Source organism: Hoplias malabaricus, chromosome 2, assembly GCF_029633855.1.
Source record: "Hoplias malabaricus isolate fHopMal1 chromosome 2, fHopMal1.hap1, whole genome shotgun sequence".
Classification (NCBI taxonomy): domain Eukaryota; kingdom Metazoa; phylum Chordata; class Actinopteri; order Characiformes; family Erythrinidae; genus Hoplias; species Hoplias malabaricus.
The window spans coordinates 75,187,128-75,201,619 of record NC_089801.1 but is presented as its reverse complement, the minus strand read 5'-3'; the positions used below and the strand labels follow the sequence as shown (position 1 = coordinate 75,201,619).

The window sequence follows — 14,492 nt, the reverse complement described above, 5'->3', positions numbered from 1 at the left end:
TTGCAGTTCTTGGTGGGAGGAGCCTCCGGTGTGGTGGTGGTGTCTGAGTGGGAGGGGTCAAGGTCTGACGACCAGGTTTAAATACCCTCCAGTAGTTGCTGGTTTGCGGCAGGGTGCTCCGGGCCGGCCGGGCCTTTCCGGTTATCGCTTCTCGGCCTTTTGGCTAAGATCAAGTGTAGTATCTGTTCTTATCAGTTTAATATCTGATACGTCCTCTATACGAGGACTACATATTAAATTGATTTTTTGAGCAGGGAGACGGAAGAGGGGCTTGCTCCGTCCGCTCCACGCATCGACCCGGTATTGCAGTACTTCTGGGAACGGTGCACCTCCTTAAACTGGTTAAAAGTCAGAAAGAAATAAGTTAGGACATGGGTACGGCTTTATGATGTTGCCTTCTCGAGGCTGTTCTCTTTTTAATCTGTTTCATGGTTTTCCCTCCATTTTTCTTCTTTTTTTTTTTTTTTTTTTTTTTAAACACAAATCTATGATCTCATGTTTTTCTCGTCTGTGTTGACCTCTAATTGGCGTGTTAATTTATGCACAGATTATCCCACCCTGACCTTTGTTCAGTCTGCACCCTCCGCAAGAGTCTTAGACCTCCAGCAGAGGAGCGGAAGGCCTGCCGTTAGCCGTCATATCTCGGGTTTCTCTTCAGTCACGTACAAATCTTTCGCCTTTTACTAAAGATTTCCGTGGAGGGGAACGTTGACGAGTTTTGTGTATTTTTGAAGGCTCTGTTGCTGCAGAGCTACACATTTTCTTCCTGTATAATGACAGAGCGACAGCCGTCTTTGGAGCACGCCTTGCCACAAGTTCCTGTAGCAGCAGCTCTTAGCTTCTGTTTGCAGTTCTTGGTGGGAGGAGCCTCCGGTGTGGTGGTGGTGTCTGAGTGGGAGGGGTCAAGGTCTGACGACCAGGTTTAAATACCCTCCAGTAGTTGCTGGTTTGCGGCAGGGTGCTCCGGGCCGGCCGGGCCTTTCCGGTTATCGCTTCTCGGCCTTTTGGCTAAGATCAAGTGTAGTATCTGTTCTTATCAGTTTAATATCTGATACGTCCTCTATACGAGGACTACATATTAAATTGATTTTTTGAGCAGGGAGACGGAAGAGGGGCTTGCTCCGTCCGCTCCACGCATCGACCCGGTATTGCAGTACTTCTGGGAACGGTGCACCTCCTTAAACTGGTTAAAAGTCAGAAAGAAATAAGTTAGGACATGGGTACGGCTTTATGATGTTGCCTTCTCGAGGCTGTTCTCTTTTTAATCTGTTTCATGGTTTTCCCTCCATTTTTCTTTTTTTTTTTTTTTTTTTTTTTAAATACAAATCTATGATCTCATGTTTTTCTCGTCTGTGTTGACCTCTAATTGGCGTGTTAATTTATGCACAGATTATCCCACCCTGACCTTTGTTCAGTCTGCACCCTCCGCAAGAGTCTTAGACCTCCAGCAGAGGAGCGGAAGGCCTGCCGTTAGCCGTCATATCTCGGGTTTCTCTTCAGTCACGTACAAATCTTTCGCCTTTTACTAAAGATTTCCGTGGAGGGGAACGTTGACGAGTTTTGTGTATTTTTGAAGGCTCTGTTGCTGCAGAGCTACACATTTTCTTCCTGTATAATGACAGAGCGACAGCCGTCTTTGGAGCACGCCTTGCCACAAGTTCCTGTAGCAGCAGCTCTTAGCTTCTGTTTGCAGTTCTTGGTGGGAGGAGCCTCCGGTGTGGTGGTGGTGTCTGAGTGGGAGGGGTCAAGGTCTGACGACCAGGTTTAAATACCCTCCAGTAGTTGCTGGTTTGCGGCAGGGTGCTCCGGGCCGGCCGGGCCTTTCCGGTTATCGCTTCTCGGCCTTTTGGCTAAGATCAAGCGTAGTATCTGTTCTTATCAGTTTAATATCTGATACGTCCTCTATACGAGGACTACATATTAAATTGATTTTTTGAGCAGGGAGACGGAAGAGGGGCTTGCTCCGTCCGCTCCACGCATCGACCCGGTATTGCAGTACTTCTGGGAACGGTGCACCTCCTTAAACTGGTTAAAAGTCAGAAAGAAATAAGTTAGGACATGGGTACGGCTTTATGATGTTGCCTTCTCGAGGCTGTTGTCTTTTTAATCTGTTTCATGGTTTTCCCTCCATTTTTCTTCTTTTTTTTTTTTTTTTTTTTTTTAAATACAAATCTATGATCTCATGTTTTTCTCGTCTGTGTTGACCTCTAATTGGCGTGTTAATTTATGCACAGATTATCCCACCCTGACCTTTGTTCAGTCTGCACCCTCCGCAAGAGTCTTAGACCTCCAGCAGAGGAGCGGAAGGCCTGCCGTTAGCCGTCATATCTCGGGTTTCTCTTCAGTCACGTACAAATCTTTCGCCTTTTACTAAAGATTTCCGTGGAGGGGAACGTTGACGAGTTTTGTGTATTTTTGAAGGCTCTGTTGCTGCAGAGCTACACATTTTCTTCCTGTATAATGACAGAGCGACAGCCGTCTTTGGAGCACGCCTTGCCACAAGTTCCTGTAGCAGCAGCTCTTAGCTTCTGTTTGCAGTTCTTGGTGGGAGGAGCCTCCGGTGTGGTGGTGGTGTCTGAGTGGGAGGGGTCAAGGTCTGACGACCAGGTTTAAATACCCTCCAGTAGTTGCTGGTTTGCGGCAGGGTGCTCCGGGCCGGCCGGGCCTTTCCGGTTATCGCTTCTCGGCCTTTTGGCTAAGATCAAGCGTAGTATCTGTTCTTATCAGTTTAATATCTGATACGTCCTCTATACGAGGACTACATATTAAATTGATTTTTTGAGCAGGGAGACGGAAGAGGGGCTTGCTCCGTCCGCTCCACGCATCGACCCGGTATTGCAGTACTTCTGGGAACGGTGCACCTCCTTAAACTGGTTAAAAGTCAGAAAGAAATAAGTTAGGACATGGGTACGGCTTTATGATGTTGCCTTCTCGAGGCTGTTGTCTTTTTAATCTGTTTCATGGTTTTCCCTCCATTTTTCTTCTTTTTTTTTTTTTTTTTTTTTTTTTAAATACAAATCTATGATCTCATGTTTTTCTCGTCTGTGTTGACCTCTAATTGGCGTGTTAATTTATGCACAGATTATCCCACCCTGACCTTTGTTCAGTCTGCACCCTCCGCAAGAGTCTTAGACCTCCAGCAGAGGAGCGGAAGGCCTGCCGTTAGCCGTCATATCTCGGGTTTCTCTTCAGTCACGTACAAATCTTTCGCCTTTTACTAAAGATTTCCGTGGAGGGGAACGTTGACGAGTTTTGTGTATTTTTGAAGGCTCTGTTGCTGCAGAGCTACACATTTTCTTCCTGTATAATGACAGAGCGACAGCCGTCTTTGGAGCACGCCTTGCCACAAGTTCCTGTAGCAGCAGCTCTTAGCTTCTGTTTGCAGTTCTTGGTGGGAGGAGCCTCCGGTGTGGTGGTGGTGTCTGAGTGGGAGGGGTCAAGGTCTGACGACCAGGTTTAAATACCCTCCAGTAGTTGCTGGTTTGCGGCAGGGTGCTCCGGGCCGGCCGGGCCTTTCCGGTTATCGCTTCTCGGCCTTTTGGCTAAGATCAAGCGTAGTATCTGTTCTTATCAGTTTAATATCTGATACGTCCTCTATACGAGGACTACATATTAAATTGATTTTTTGAGCAGGGAGACGGAAGAGGGGCTTGCTCCGTCCGCTCCACGCATCGACCCGGTATTGCAGTACTTCTGGGAACGGTGCACCTCCTTAAACTGGTTAAAAGTCAGAAAGAAATAAGTTAGGACATGGGTACGGCTTTATGATGTTGCCTTCTCGAGGCTGTTGTCTTTTTAATCTGTTTCATGGTTTTCCCTCCATTTTTCTTCTTTTTTTTTTTTTTTTTTTTTTTTAAATACAAATCTATGATCTCATGTTTTTCTCGTCTGTGTTGACCTCTAATTGGCGTGTTAATTTATGCACAGATTATCCCACCCTGACCTTTGTTCAGTCTGCACCCTCCGCAAGAGTCTTAGACCTCCAGCAGAGGAGCGGAAGGCCTGCCGTTAGCCGTCATATCTCGGGTTTCTCTTCAGTCACGTACAAATCTTTCGCCTTTTACTAAAGATTTCCGTGGAGGGGAACGTTGACGAGTTTTGTGTATTTTTGAAGGCTCTGTTGCTGCAGAGCTACACATTTTCTTCCTGTATAATGACAGAGCGACAGCCGTCTTTGGAGCACGCCTTGCCACAAGTTCCTGTAGCAGCAGCTCTTAGCTTCTGTTTGCAGTTCTTGGTGGGAGGAGCCTCCGGTGTGGTGGTGGTGTCTGAGTGGGAGGGGTCAAGGTCTGACGACCAGGTTTAAATACCCTCCAGTAGTTGCTGGTTTGCGGCAGGGTGCTCCGGGCCGGCCGGGCCTTTCCGGTTATCGCTTCTCGGCCTTTTGGCTAAGATCAAGCGTAGTATCTGTTCTTATCAGTTTAATATCTGATACGTCCTCTATACGAGGACTACATATTAAATTGATTTTTTGAGCAGGGAGACGGAAGAGGGGCTTGCTCCGTCCGCTCCACGCATCGACCCGGTATTGCAGTACTTCTGGGAACGGTGCACCTCCTTAAACTGGTTAAAAGTCAGAAAGAAATAAGTTAGGACATGGGTACGGCTTTATGATGTTGCCTTCTCGAGGCTGTTGTCTTTTTAATCTGTTTCATGGTTTTCCCTCCATTTTTCTTCTTTTTTTTTTTTTTTTTTTTTTTAAATACAAATCTATGATCTCATGTTTTTCTCGTCTGTGTTGACCTCTAATTGGCGTGTTAATTTATGCACAGATTATCCCACCCTGACCTTTGTTCAGTCTGCACCCTCCGCAAGAGTCTTAGACCTCCAGCAGAGGAGCGGAAGGCCTGCCGTTAGCCGTCATATCTCGGGTTTCTCTTCAGTCACGTACAAATCTTTCGCCTTTTACTAAAGATTTCCGTGGAGGGGAACGTTGACGAGTTTTGTGTATTTTTGAAGGCTCTGTTGCTGCAGAGCTACACATTTTCTTCCTGTATAATGACAGAGCGACAGCCGTCTTTGGAGCACGCCTTGCCACAAGTTCCTGTAGCAGCAGCTCTTAGCTTCTGTTTGCAGTTCTTGGTGGGAGGAGCCTCCGGTGTGGTGGTGGTGTCTGAGTGGGAGGGGTCAAGGTCTGACGACCAGGTTTAAATACCCTCCAGTAGTTGCTGGTTTGCGGCAGGGTGCTCCGGGCCGGCCGGGCCTTTCCGGTTATCGCTTCTCGGCCTTTTGGCTAAGATCAAGCGTAGTATCTGTTCTTATCAGTTTAATATCTGATACGTCCTCTATACGAGGACTACATATTAAATTGATTTTTTGAGCAGGGAGACGGAAGAGGGGCTTGCTCCGTCCGCTCCACGCATCGACCCGGTATTGCAGTACTTCTGGGAACGGTGCACCTCCTTAAACTGGTTAAAAGTCAGAAAGAAATAAGTTAGGACATGGGTACGGCTTTATGATGTTGCCTTCTCGAGGCTGTTGTCTTTTTAATCTGTTTCATGGTTTTCCCTCCATTTTTCTTCTTTTTTTTTTTTTTTTTTTTTTTAAATACAAATCTATGATCTCATGTTTTTCTCGTCTGTGTTGACCTCTAATTGGCGTGTTAATTTATGCACAGATTATCCCACCCTGACCTTTGTTCAGTCTGCACCCTCCGCAAGAGTCTTAGACCTCCAGCAGAGGAGCGGAAGGCCTGCCGTTAGCCGTCATATCTCGGGTTTCTCTTCAGTCACGTACAAATCTTTCGCCTTTTACTAAAGATTTCCGTGGAGGGGAACGTTGACGAGTTTTGTGTATTTTTGAAGGCTCTGTTGCTGCAGAGCTACACATTTTCTTCCTGTATAATGACAGAGCGACAGCCGTCTTTGGAGCACGCCTTGCCACAAGTTCCTGTAGCAGCAGCTCTTAGCTTCTGTTTGCAGTTCTTGGTGGGAGGAGCCTCCGGTGTGGTGGTGGTGTCTGAGTGGGAGGGGTCAAGGTCTGACGACCAGGTTTAAATACCCTCCAGTAGTTGCTGGTTTGCGGCAGGGTGCTCCGGGCCGGCCGGGCCTTTCCGGTTATCGCTTCTCGGCCTTTTGGCTAAGATCAAGCGTAGTATCTGTTCTTATCAGTTTAATATCTGATACGTCCTCTATACGAGGACTACATATTAAATTGATTTTTTGAGCAGGGAGACGGAAGAGGGGCTTGCTCCGTCCGCTCCACGCATCGACCCGGTATTGCAGTACTTCTGGGAACGGTGCACCTCCTTAAACTGGTTAAAAGTCAGAAAGAAATAAGTTAGGACATGGGTACGGCTTTATGATGTTGCCTTCTCGAGGCTGTTGTCTTTTTAATCTGTTTCATGGTTTTCCCTCCATTTTTCTTCTTTTTTTTTTTTTTTTTTTTTTTTAAATACAAATCTATGATCTCATGTTTTTCTCGTCTGTGTTGACCTCTAATTGGCGTGTTAATTTATGCACAGATTATCCCACCCTGACCTTTGTTCAGTCTGCACCCTCCGCAAGAGTCTTAGACCTCCAGCAGAGGAGCGGAAGGCCTGCCGTTAGCCGTCATATCTCGGGTTTCTCTTCAGTCACGTACAAATCTTTCGCCTTTTACTAAAGATTTCCGTGGAGGGGAACGTTGACGAGTTTTGTGTATTTTTGAAGGCTCTGTTGCTGCAGAGCTACACATTTTCTTCCTGTATAATGACAGAGCGACAGCCGTCTTTGGAGCACGCCTTGCCACAAGTTCCTGTAGCAGCAGCTCTTAGCTTCTGTTTGCAGTTCTTGGTGGGAGGAGCCTCCGGTGTGGTGGTGGTGTCTGAGTGGGAGGGGTCAAGGTCTGACGACCAGGTTTAAATACCCTCCAGTAGTTGCTGGTTTGCGGCAGGGTGCTCCGGGCCGGCCGGGCCTTTCCGGTTATCGCTTCTCGGCCTTTTGGCTAAGATCAAGCGTAGTATCTGTTCTTATCAGTTTAATATCTGATACGTCCTCTATACGAGGACTACATATTAAATTGATTTTTTGAGCAGGGAGACGGAAGAGGGGCTTGCTCCGTCCGCTCCACGCATCGACCCGGTATTGCAGTACTTCTGGGAACGGTGCACCTCCTTAAACTGGTTAAAAGTCAGAAAGAAATAAGTTAGGACATGGGTACGGCTTTATGATGTTGCCTTCTCGAGGCTGTTGTCTTTTTAATCTGTTTCATGGTTTTCCCTCCATTTTTCTTCTTTTTTTTTTTTTTTTTTTTTTTAAATACAAATCTATGATCTCATGTTTTTCTCGTCTGTGTTGACCTCTAATTGGCGTGTTAATTTATGCACAGATTATCCCACCCTGACCTTTGTTCAGTCTGCACCCTCCGCAAGAGTCTTAGACCTCCAGCAGAGGAGCGGAAGGCCTGCCGTTAGCCGTCATATCTCGGGTTTCTCTTCAGTCACGTACAAATCTTTCGCCTTTTACTAAAGATTTCCGTGGAGGGGAACGTTGACGAGTTTTGTGTATTTTTGAAGGCTCTGTTGCTGCAGAGCTACACATTTTCTTCCTGTATAATGACAGAGCGACAGCCGTCTTTGGAGCACGCCTTGCCACAAGTTCCTGTAGCAGCAGCTCTTAGCTTCTGTTTGCAGTTCTTGGTGGGAGGAGCCTCCGGTGTGGTGGTGGTGTCTGAGTGGGAGGGGTCAAGGTCTGACGACCAGGTTTAAATACCCTCCAGTAGTTGCTGGTTTGCGGCAGGGTGCTCCGGGCCGGCCGGGCCTTTCCGGTTATCGCTTCTCGGCCTTTTGGCTAAGATCAAGTGTAGTATCTGTTCTTATCAGTTTAATATCTGATACGTCCTCTATACGAGGACTACATATTAAATTGATTTTTTGAGCAGGGAGACGGAAGAGGGGCTTGCTCCGTCCGCTCCACGCATCGACCCGGTATTGCAGTACTTCTGGGAACGGTGCACCTCCTTAAACTGGTTAAAAGTCAGAAAGAAATAAGTTAGGACATGGGTACGGCTTTATGATGTTGCCTTCTCGAGGCTGTTCTCTTTTTAATCTGTTTCATGGTTTTCCCTCCATTTTTCTTTTTTTTTTTTTTTTTTTTTTTTAAATACAAATCTATGATCTCATGTTTTTCTCGTCTGTGTTGACCTCTAATTGGCGTGTTAATTTATGCACAGATTATCCCACCCTGACCTTTGTTCAGTCTGCACCCTCCGCAAGAGTCTTAGACCTCCAGCAGAGGAGCGGAAGGCCTGCCGTTAGCCGTCATATCTCGGGTTTCTCTTCAGTCACGTACAAATCTTTCGCCTTTTACTAAAGATTTCCGTGGAGGGGAACGTTGACGAGTTTTGTGTATTTTTGAAGGCTCTGTTGCTGCAGAGCTACACATTTTCTTCCTGTATAATGACAGAGCGACAGCCGTCTTTGGAGCACGCCTTGCCACAAGTTCCTGTAGCAGCAGCTCTTAGCTTCTGTTTGCAGTTCTTGGTGGGAGGAGCCTCCGGTGTGGTGGTGGTGTCTGAGTGGGAGGGGTCAAGGTCTGACGACCAGGTTTAAATACCCTCCAGTAGTTGCTGGTTTGCGGCAGGGTGCTCCGGGCCGGCCGGGCCTTTCCGGTTATCGCTTCTCGGCCTTTTGGCTAAGATCAAGTGTAGTATCTGTTCTTATCAGTTTAATATCTGATACGTCCTCTATACGAGGACTACATATTAAATTGATTTTTTGAGCAGGGAGACGGAAGAGGGGCTTGCTCCGTCCGCTCCACGCATCGACCCGGTATTGCAGTACTTCTGGGAACGGTGCACCTCCTTAAACTGGTTAAAAGTCAGAAAGAAATAAGTTAGGACATGGGTACGGCTTTATGATGTTGCCTTCTCGAGGCTGTTCTCTTTTTAATCTGTTTCATGGTTTTCCCTCCATTTTTCTTCTTTTTTTTTTTTTTTTTTTTTTTAAACACAAATCTATGATCTCATGTTTTTCTCGTCTGTGTTGACCTCTAATTGGCGTGTTAATTTATGCACAGATTATCCCACCCTGACCTTTGTTCAGTCTGCACCCTCCGCAAGAGTCTTAGACCTCCAGCAGAGGAGCGGAAGGCCTGCCGTTAGCCGTCATATCTCGGGTTTCTCTTCAGTCACGTACAAATCTTTCGCCTTTTACTAAAGATTTCCGTGGAGGGGAACGTTGACGAGTTTTGTGTATTTTTGAAGGCTCTGTTGCTGCAGAGCTACACATTTTCTTCCTGTATAATGACAGAGCGACAGCCGTCTTTGGAGCACGCCTTGCCACAAGTTCCTGTAGCAGCAGCTCTTAGCTTCTGTTTGCAGTTCTTGGTGGGAGGAGCCTCCGGTGTGGTGGTGGTGTCTGAGTGGGAGGGGTCAAGGTCTGACGACCAGGTTTAAATACCCTCCAGTAGTTGCTGGTTTGCGGCAGGGTGCTCCGGGCCGGCCGGGCCTTTCCGGTTATCGCTTCTCGGCCTTTTGGCTAAGATCAAGTGTAGTATCTGTTCTTATCAGTTTAATATCTGATACGTCCTCTATACGAGGACTACATATTAAATTGATTTTTTGAGCAGGGAGACGGAAGAGGGGCTTGCTCCGTCCGCTCCACGCATCGACCCGGTATTGCAGTACTTCTGGGAACGGTGCACCTCCTTAAACTGGTTAAAAGTCAGAAAGAAATAAGTTAGGACATGGGTACGGCTTTATGATGTTGCCTTCTCGAGGCTGTTCTCTTTTTAATCTGTTTCATGGTTTTCCCTCCATTTTTCTTCTTTTTTTTTTTTTTTTTTTTTTTAAACACAAATCTATGATCTCATGTTTTTCTCGTCTGTGTTGACCTCTAATTGGCGTGTTAATTTATGCACAGATTATCCCACCCTGACCTTTGTTCAGTCTGCACCCTCCGCAAGAGTCTTAGACCTCCAGCAGAGGAGCGGAAGGCCTGCCGTTAGCCGTCATATCTCGGGTTTCTCTTCAGTCACGTACAAATCTTTCGCCTTTTACTAAAGATTTCCGTGGAGGGGAACGTTGACGAGTTTTGTGTATTTTTGAAGGCTCTGTTGCTGCAGAGCTACACATTTTCTTCCTGTATAATGACAGAGCGACAGCCGTCTTTGGAGCACGCCTTGCCACAAGTTCCTGTAGCAGCAGCTCTTAGCTTCTGTTTGCAGTTCTTGGTGGGAGGAGCCTCCGGTGTGGTGGTGGTGTCTGAGTGGGAGGGGTCAAGGTCTGACGACCAGGTTTAAATACCCTCCAGTAGTTGCTGGTTTGCGGCAGGGTGCTCCGGGCCGGCCGGGCCTTTCCGGTTATCGCTTCTCGGCCTTTTGGCTAAGATCAAGCGTAGTATCTGTTCTTATCAGTTTAATATCTGATACGTCCTCTATACGAGGACTACATATTAAATTGATTTTTTGAGCAGGGAGACGGAAGAGGGGCTTGCTCCGTCCGCTCCACGCATCGACCCGGTATTGCAGTACTTCTGGGAACGGTGCACCTCCTTAAACTGGTTAAAAGTCAGAAAGAAATAAGTTAGGACATGGGTACGGCTTTATGATGTTGCCTTCTCGAGGCTGTTGTCTTTTTAATCTGTTTCATGGTTTTCCCTCCATTTTTCTTCTTTTTTTTTTTTTTTTTTTTTTTTAAATACAAATCTATGATCTCATGTTTTTCTCGTCTGTGTTGACCTCTAATTGGCGTGTTAATTTATGCACAGATTATCCCACCCTGACCTTTGTTCAGTCTGCACCCTCCGCAAGAGTCTTAGACCTCCAGCAGAGGAGCGGAAGGCCTGCCGTTAGCCGTCATATCTCGGGTTTCTCTTCAGTCACGTACAAATCTTTCGCCTTTTACTAAAGATTTCCGTGGAGGGGAACGTTGACGAGTTTTGTGTATTTTTGAAGGCTCTGTTGCTGCAGAGCTACACATTTTCTTCCTGTATAATGACAGAGCGACAGCCGTCTTTGGAGCACGCCTTGCCACAAGTTCCTGTAGCAGCAGCTCTTAGCTTCTGTTTGCAGTTCTTGGTGGGAGGAGCCTCCGGTGTGGTGGTGGTGTCTGAGTGGGAGGGGTCAAGGTCTGACGACCAGGTTTAAATACCCTCCAGTAGTTGCTGGTTTGCGGCAGGGTGCTCCGGGCCGGCCGGGCCTTTCCGGTTATCGCTTCTCGGCCTTTTGGCTAAGATCAAGTGTAGTATCTGTTCTTATCAGTTTAATATCTGATACGTCCTCTATACGAGGACTACATATTAAATTGATTTTTTGAGCAGGGAGACGGAAGAGGGGCTTGCTCCGTCCGCTCCACGCATCGACCCGGTATTGCAGTACTTCTGGGAACGGTGCACCTCCTTAAACTGGTTAAAAGTCAGAAAGAAATAAGTTAGGACATGGGTACGGCTTTATGATGTTGCCTTCTCGAGGCTGTTCTCTTTTTAATCTGTTTCATGGTTTTCCCTCCATTTTTCTTTTTTTTTTTTTTTTTTTTTTTAAATACAAATCTATGATCTCATGTTTTTCTCGTCTGTGTTGACCTCTAATTGGCGTGTTAATTTATGCACAGATTATCCCACCCTGACCTTTGTTCAGTCTGCACCCTCCGCAAGAGTCTTAGACCTCCAGCAGAGGAGCGGAAGGCCTGCCGTTAGCCGTCATATCTCGGGTTTCTCTTCAGTCACGTACAAATCTTTCGCCTTTTACTAAAGATTTCCGTGGAGGGGAACGTTGACGAGTTTTGTGTATTTTTGAAGGCTCTGTTGCTGCAGAGCTACACATTTTCTTCCTGTATAATGACAGAGCGACAGCCGTCTTTGGAGCACGCCTTGCCACAAGTTCCTGTAGCAGCAGCTCTTAGCTTCTGTTTGCAGTTCTTGGTGGGAGGAGCCTCCGGTGTGGTGGTGGTGTCTGAGTGGGAGGGGTCAAGGTCTGACGACCAGGTTTAAATACCCTCCAGTAGTTGCTGGTTTGCGGCAGGGTGCTCCGGGCCGGCCGGGCCTTTCCGGTTATCGCTTCTCGGCCTTTTGGCTAAGATCAAGTGTAGTATCTGTTCTTATCAGTTTAATATCTGATACGTCCTCTATACGAGGACTACATATTAAATTGATTTTTTGAGCAGGGAGACGGAAGAGGGGCTTGCTCCGTCCGCTCCACGCATCGACCCGGTATTGCAGTACTTCTGGGAACGGTGCACCTCCTTAAACTGGTTAAAAGTCAGAAAGAAATAAGTTAGGACATGGGTACGGCTTTATGATGTTGCCTTCTCGAGGCTGTTCTCTTTTTAATCTGTTTCATGGTTTTCCCTCCATTTTTCTTCTTTTTTTTTTTTTTTTTTTTTTTTAAACACAAATCTATGATCTCATGTTTTTCTCGTCTGTGTTGACCTCTAATTGGCGTGTTAATTTATGCACAGATTATCCCACCCTGACCTTTGTTCAGTCTGCACCCTCCGCAAGAGTCTTAGACCTCCAGCAGAGGAGCGGAAGGCCTGCCGTTAGCCGTCATATCTCGGGTTTCTCTTCAGTCACGTACAAATCTTTCGCCTTTTACTAAAGATTTCCGTGGAGGGGAACGTTGACGAGTTTTGTGTATTTTTGAAGGCTCTGTTGCTGCAGAGCTACACATTTTCTTCCTGTATAATGACAGAGCGACAGCCGTCTTTGGAGCACGCCTTGCCACAAGTTCCTGTAGCAGCAGCTCTTAGCTTCTGTTTGCAGTTCTTGGTGGGAGGAGCCTCCGGTGTGGTGGTGGTGTCTGAGTGGGAGGGGTCAAGGTCTGACGACCAGGTTTAAATACCCTCCAGTAGTTGCTGGTTTGCGGCAGGGTGCTCCGGGCCGGCCGGGCCTTTCCGGTTATCGCTTCTCGGCCTTTTGGCTAAGATCAAGTGTAGTATCTGTTCTTATCAGTTTAATATCTGATACGTCCTCTATACGAGGACTACATATTAAATTGATTTTTTGAGCAGGGAGACGGAAGAGGGGCTTGCTCCGTCCGCTCCACGCATCGACCCGGTATTGCAGTACTTCTGGGAACGGTGCACCTCCTTAAACTGGTTAAAAGTCAGAAAGAAATAAGTTAGGACATGGGTACGGCTTTATGATGTTGCCTTCTCGAGGCTGTTGTCTTTTTAATCTGTTTCATGGTTTTCCCTCCATTTTTCTTCTTTTTTTTTTTTTTTTTTTTTTTAAATACAAATCTATGATCTCATGTTTTTCTCGTCTGTGTTGACCTCTAATTGGCGTGTTAATTTATGCACAGATTATCCCACCCTGACCTTTGTTCAGTCTGCACCCTCCGCAAGAGTCTTAGACCTCCAGCAGAGGAGCGGAAGGCCTGCCGTTAGCCGTCATATCTCGGGTTTCTCTTCAGTCACGTACAAATCTTTCGCCTTTTACTAAAGATTTCCGTGGAGGGGAACGTTGACGAGTTTTGTGTATTTTTGAAGGCTCTGTTGCTGCAGAGCTACACATTTTCTTCCTGTATAATGACAGAGCGACAGCCGTCTTTGGAGCACGCCTTGCCACAAGTTCCTGTAGCAGCAGCTCTTAGCTTCTGTTTGCAGTTCTTGGTGGGAGGAGCCTCCGGTGTGGTGGTGGTGTCTGAGTGGGAGGGGTCAAGGTCTGACGACCAGGTTTAAATACCCTCCAGTAGTTGCTGGTTTGCGGCAGGGTGCTCCGGGCCGGCCGGGCCTTTCCGGTTATCGCTTCTCGGCCTTTTGGCTAAGATCAAGCGTAGTATCTGTTCTTATCAGTTTAATATCTGATACGTCCTCTATACGAGGACTACATATTAAATTGATTTTTTGAGCAGGGAGACGGAAGAGGGGCTTGCTCCGTCCGCTCCACGCATCGACCCGGTATTGCAGTACTTCTGGGAACGGTGCACCTCCTTAAACTGGTTAAAAGTCAGAAAGAAATAAGTTAGGACATGGGTACGGCTTTATGATGTTGCCTTCTCGAGGCTGTTGTCTTTTTAATCTGTTTCATGGTTTTCCCTCCATTTTTCTTCTTTTTTTTTTTTTTTTTTTTTTTTAAATACAAATCTATGATCTCATGTTTTTCTCGTCTGTGTTGACCTCTAATTGGCGTGTTAATTTATGCACAGATTATCCCACCCTGACCTTTGTTCAGTCTGCACCCTCCGCAAGAGTCTTAGACCTCCAGCAGAGGAGCGGAAGGCCTGCCGTTAGCCGTCATATCTCGGGTTTCTCTTCAGTCACGTACAAATCTTTCGCCTTTTACTAAAGATTTCCGTGGAGGGGAACGTTGACGAGTTTTGTGTATTTTTGAAGGCTCTGTTGCTGCAGAGCTACACATTTTCTTCCTGTATAATGACAGAGCGACAGCCGTCTTTGGAGCACGCCTTGCCACAAGTTCCTGTAGCAGCAGCTCTTAGCTTCTGTTTGCAGTTCTTGGTGGGAGGAGCCTCCGGTGTGGTGGTGGTGTCTGAGTGGGAGGGGTCAAGGTCTGACGACCAGGTTTAAATACCCTCCAGTAGTTGCTGGTTTGCGGCAGGGTGCTCCGGGCCGGC

General features: G+C 46.8%; 34 non-coding genes across 34 annotated transcripts; all 34 read left to right on the top strand.

Moving 5' to 3' along the window:
- Positions 1-143: 143 nt before the first annotated feature.
- On the top strand, positions 144-334 carry LOC136688201 (U2 spliceosomal RNA). The gene has a single exon (XR_010800908.1). It is a non-coding gene; the product is annotated as a U2 spliceosomal RNA (small nuclear RNA).
- Positions 335-639: 305 nt separating this feature from the next.
- Positions 640-753, top strand: LOC136688777 (U5 spliceosomal RNA). Its single transcript, XR_010801465.1, has one exon. It is a non-coding gene; the product is annotated as a U5 spliceosomal RNA (small nuclear RNA).
- Positions 754-988: 235 nt separating this feature from the next.
- Positions 989-1,179, top strand: LOC136688200 (U2 spliceosomal RNA). Its single transcript, XR_010800907.1, has one exon. It is a non-coding gene; the product is annotated as a U2 spliceosomal RNA (small nuclear RNA).
- Positions 1,180-1,481: 302 nt separating this feature from the next.
- On the top strand, positions 1,482-1,595 carry LOC136688776 (U5 spliceosomal RNA). Its single transcript, XR_010801464.1, has one exon. It is a non-coding gene; the product is annotated as a U5 spliceosomal RNA (small nuclear RNA).
- Positions 1,596-1,830: 235 nt separating this feature from the next.
- On the top strand, positions 1,831-2,021 carry LOC136688368 (U2 spliceosomal RNA). Its single transcript, XR_010801071.1, has one exon. It is a non-coding gene; the product is annotated as a U2 spliceosomal RNA (small nuclear RNA).
- Positions 2,022-2,326: 305 nt separating this feature from the next.
- LOC136688775 (U5 spliceosomal RNA) lies at positions 2,327-2,440 on the top strand. Its single transcript, XR_010801463.1, has one exon. It is a non-coding gene; the product is annotated as a U5 spliceosomal RNA (small nuclear RNA).
- A 235-nt stretch (positions 2,441-2,675) lies between these two features.
- Positions 2,676-2,866, top strand: LOC136688367 (U2 spliceosomal RNA). Its single transcript, XR_010801070.1, has one exon. It is a non-coding gene; the product is annotated as a U2 spliceosomal RNA (small nuclear RNA).
- A 307-nt stretch (positions 2,867-3,173) lies between these two features.
- LOC136688774 (U5 spliceosomal RNA) lies at positions 3,174-3,287 on the top strand. Its single transcript, XR_010801462.1, has one exon. It is a non-coding gene; the product is annotated as a U5 spliceosomal RNA (small nuclear RNA).
- Positions 3,288-3,522: 235 nt separating this feature from the next.
- LOC136688366 (U2 spliceosomal RNA) lies at positions 3,523-3,713 on the top strand. Its single transcript, XR_010801069.1, has one exon. It is a non-coding gene; the product is annotated as a U2 spliceosomal RNA (small nuclear RNA).
- Positions 3,714-4,019: 306 nt separating this feature from the next.
- Positions 4,020-4,133, top strand: LOC136688773 (U5 spliceosomal RNA). The gene has a single exon (XR_010801461.1). It is a non-coding gene; the product is annotated as a U5 spliceosomal RNA (small nuclear RNA).
- A 235-nt stretch (positions 4,134-4,368) lies between these two features.
- LOC136688365 (U2 spliceosomal RNA) lies at positions 4,369-4,559 on the top strand. The gene has a single exon (XR_010801068.1). It is a non-coding gene; the product is annotated as a U2 spliceosomal RNA (small nuclear RNA).
- Positions 4,560-4,864: 305 nt separating this feature from the next.
- Positions 4,865-4,978, top strand: LOC136688772 (U5 spliceosomal RNA). Its single transcript, XR_010801460.1, has one exon. It is a non-coding gene; the product is annotated as a U5 spliceosomal RNA (small nuclear RNA).
- A 235-nt stretch (positions 4,979-5,213) lies between these two features.
- LOC136688364 (U2 spliceosomal RNA) lies at positions 5,214-5,404 on the top strand. Its single transcript, XR_010801067.1, has one exon. It is a non-coding gene; the product is annotated as a U2 spliceosomal RNA (small nuclear RNA).
- Positions 5,405-5,709: 305 nt separating this feature from the next.
- On the top strand, positions 5,710-5,823 carry LOC136688771 (U5 spliceosomal RNA). The gene has a single exon (XR_010801459.1). It is a non-coding gene; the product is annotated as a U5 spliceosomal RNA (small nuclear RNA).
- Positions 5,824-6,058: 235 nt separating this feature from the next.
- On the top strand, positions 6,059-6,249 carry LOC136688363 (U2 spliceosomal RNA). The gene has a single exon (XR_010801066.1). It is a non-coding gene; the product is annotated as a U2 spliceosomal RNA (small nuclear RNA).
- Positions 6,250-6,555: 306 nt separating this feature from the next.
- Positions 6,556-6,669, top strand: LOC136688770 (U5 spliceosomal RNA). The gene has a single exon (XR_010801458.1). It is a non-coding gene; the product is annotated as a U5 spliceosomal RNA (small nuclear RNA).
- A 235-nt stretch (positions 6,670-6,904) lies between these two features.
- On the top strand, positions 6,905-7,095 carry LOC136688362 (U2 spliceosomal RNA). The gene has a single exon (XR_010801065.1). It is a non-coding gene; the product is annotated as a U2 spliceosomal RNA (small nuclear RNA).
- Positions 7,096-7,400: 305 nt separating this feature from the next.
- On the top strand, positions 7,401-7,514 carry LOC136688769 (U5 spliceosomal RNA). The gene has a single exon (XR_010801457.1). It is a non-coding gene; the product is annotated as a U5 spliceosomal RNA (small nuclear RNA).
- A 235-nt stretch (positions 7,515-7,749) lies between these two features.
- Positions 7,750-7,940, top strand: LOC136688199 (U2 spliceosomal RNA). Its single transcript, XR_010800906.1, has one exon. It is a non-coding gene; the product is annotated as a U2 spliceosomal RNA (small nuclear RNA).
- A 303-nt stretch (positions 7,941-8,243) lies between these two features.
- LOC136688768 (U5 spliceosomal RNA) lies at positions 8,244-8,357 on the top strand. Its single transcript, XR_010801456.1, has one exon. It is a non-coding gene; the product is annotated as a U5 spliceosomal RNA (small nuclear RNA).
- Positions 8,358-8,592: 235 nt separating this feature from the next.
- LOC136688198 (U2 spliceosomal RNA) lies at positions 8,593-8,783 on the top strand. Its single transcript, XR_010800905.1, has one exon. It is a non-coding gene; the product is annotated as a U2 spliceosomal RNA (small nuclear RNA).
- Positions 8,784-9,088: 305 nt separating this feature from the next.
- Positions 9,089-9,202, top strand: LOC136688767 (U5 spliceosomal RNA). The gene has a single exon (XR_010801455.1). It is a non-coding gene; the product is annotated as a U5 spliceosomal RNA (small nuclear RNA).
- Positions 9,203-9,437: 235 nt separating this feature from the next.
- Positions 9,438-9,628, top strand: LOC136688197 (U2 spliceosomal RNA). Its single transcript, XR_010800904.1, has one exon. It is a non-coding gene; the product is annotated as a U2 spliceosomal RNA (small nuclear RNA).
- Positions 9,629-9,933: 305 nt separating this feature from the next.
- On the top strand, positions 9,934-10,047 carry LOC136688766 (U5 spliceosomal RNA). The gene has a single exon (XR_010801454.1). It is a non-coding gene; the product is annotated as a U5 spliceosomal RNA (small nuclear RNA).
- Positions 10,048-10,282: 235 nt separating this feature from the next.
- LOC136688361 (U2 spliceosomal RNA) lies at positions 10,283-10,473 on the top strand. Its single transcript, XR_010801064.1, has one exon. It is a non-coding gene; the product is annotated as a U2 spliceosomal RNA (small nuclear RNA).
- A 306-nt stretch (positions 10,474-10,779) lies between these two features.
- LOC136688764 (U5 spliceosomal RNA) lies at positions 10,780-10,893 on the top strand. The gene has a single exon (XR_010801453.1). It is a non-coding gene; the product is annotated as a U5 spliceosomal RNA (small nuclear RNA).
- A 235-nt stretch (positions 10,894-11,128) lies between these two features.
- LOC136688196 (U2 spliceosomal RNA) lies at positions 11,129-11,319 on the top strand. Its single transcript, XR_010800903.1, has one exon. It is a non-coding gene; the product is annotated as a U2 spliceosomal RNA (small nuclear RNA).
- A 302-nt stretch (positions 11,320-11,621) lies between these two features.
- On the top strand, positions 11,622-11,735 carry LOC136688763 (U5 spliceosomal RNA). Its single transcript, XR_010801452.1, has one exon. It is a non-coding gene; the product is annotated as a U5 spliceosomal RNA (small nuclear RNA).
- Positions 11,736-11,970: 235 nt separating this feature from the next.
- LOC136688195 (U2 spliceosomal RNA) lies at positions 11,971-12,161 on the top strand. The gene has a single exon (XR_010800902.1). It is a non-coding gene; the product is annotated as a U2 spliceosomal RNA (small nuclear RNA).
- Positions 12,162-12,467: 306 nt separating this feature from the next.
- LOC136688762 (U5 spliceosomal RNA) lies at positions 12,468-12,581 on the top strand. The gene has a single exon (XR_010801451.1). It is a non-coding gene; the product is annotated as a U5 spliceosomal RNA (small nuclear RNA).
- Positions 12,582-12,816: 235 nt separating this feature from the next.
- Positions 12,817-13,007, top strand: LOC136688194 (U2 spliceosomal RNA). Its single transcript, XR_010800901.1, has one exon. It is a non-coding gene; the product is annotated as a U2 spliceosomal RNA (small nuclear RNA).
- A 305-nt stretch (positions 13,008-13,312) lies between these two features.
- On the top strand, positions 13,313-13,426 carry LOC136688761 (U5 spliceosomal RNA). The gene has a single exon (XR_010801450.1). It is a non-coding gene; the product is annotated as a U5 spliceosomal RNA (small nuclear RNA).
- Positions 13,427-13,661: 235 nt separating this feature from the next.
- LOC136688360 (U2 spliceosomal RNA) lies at positions 13,662-13,852 on the top strand. Its single transcript, XR_010801063.1, has one exon. It is a non-coding gene; the product is annotated as a U2 spliceosomal RNA (small nuclear RNA).
- Positions 13,853-14,158: 306 nt separating this feature from the next.
- On the top strand, positions 14,159-14,272 carry LOC136688760 (U5 spliceosomal RNA). Its single transcript, XR_010801449.1, has one exon. It is a non-coding gene; the product is annotated as a U5 spliceosomal RNA (small nuclear RNA).
- The last annotated feature ends 220 nt before the right edge of the window (positions 14,273-14,492 follow it).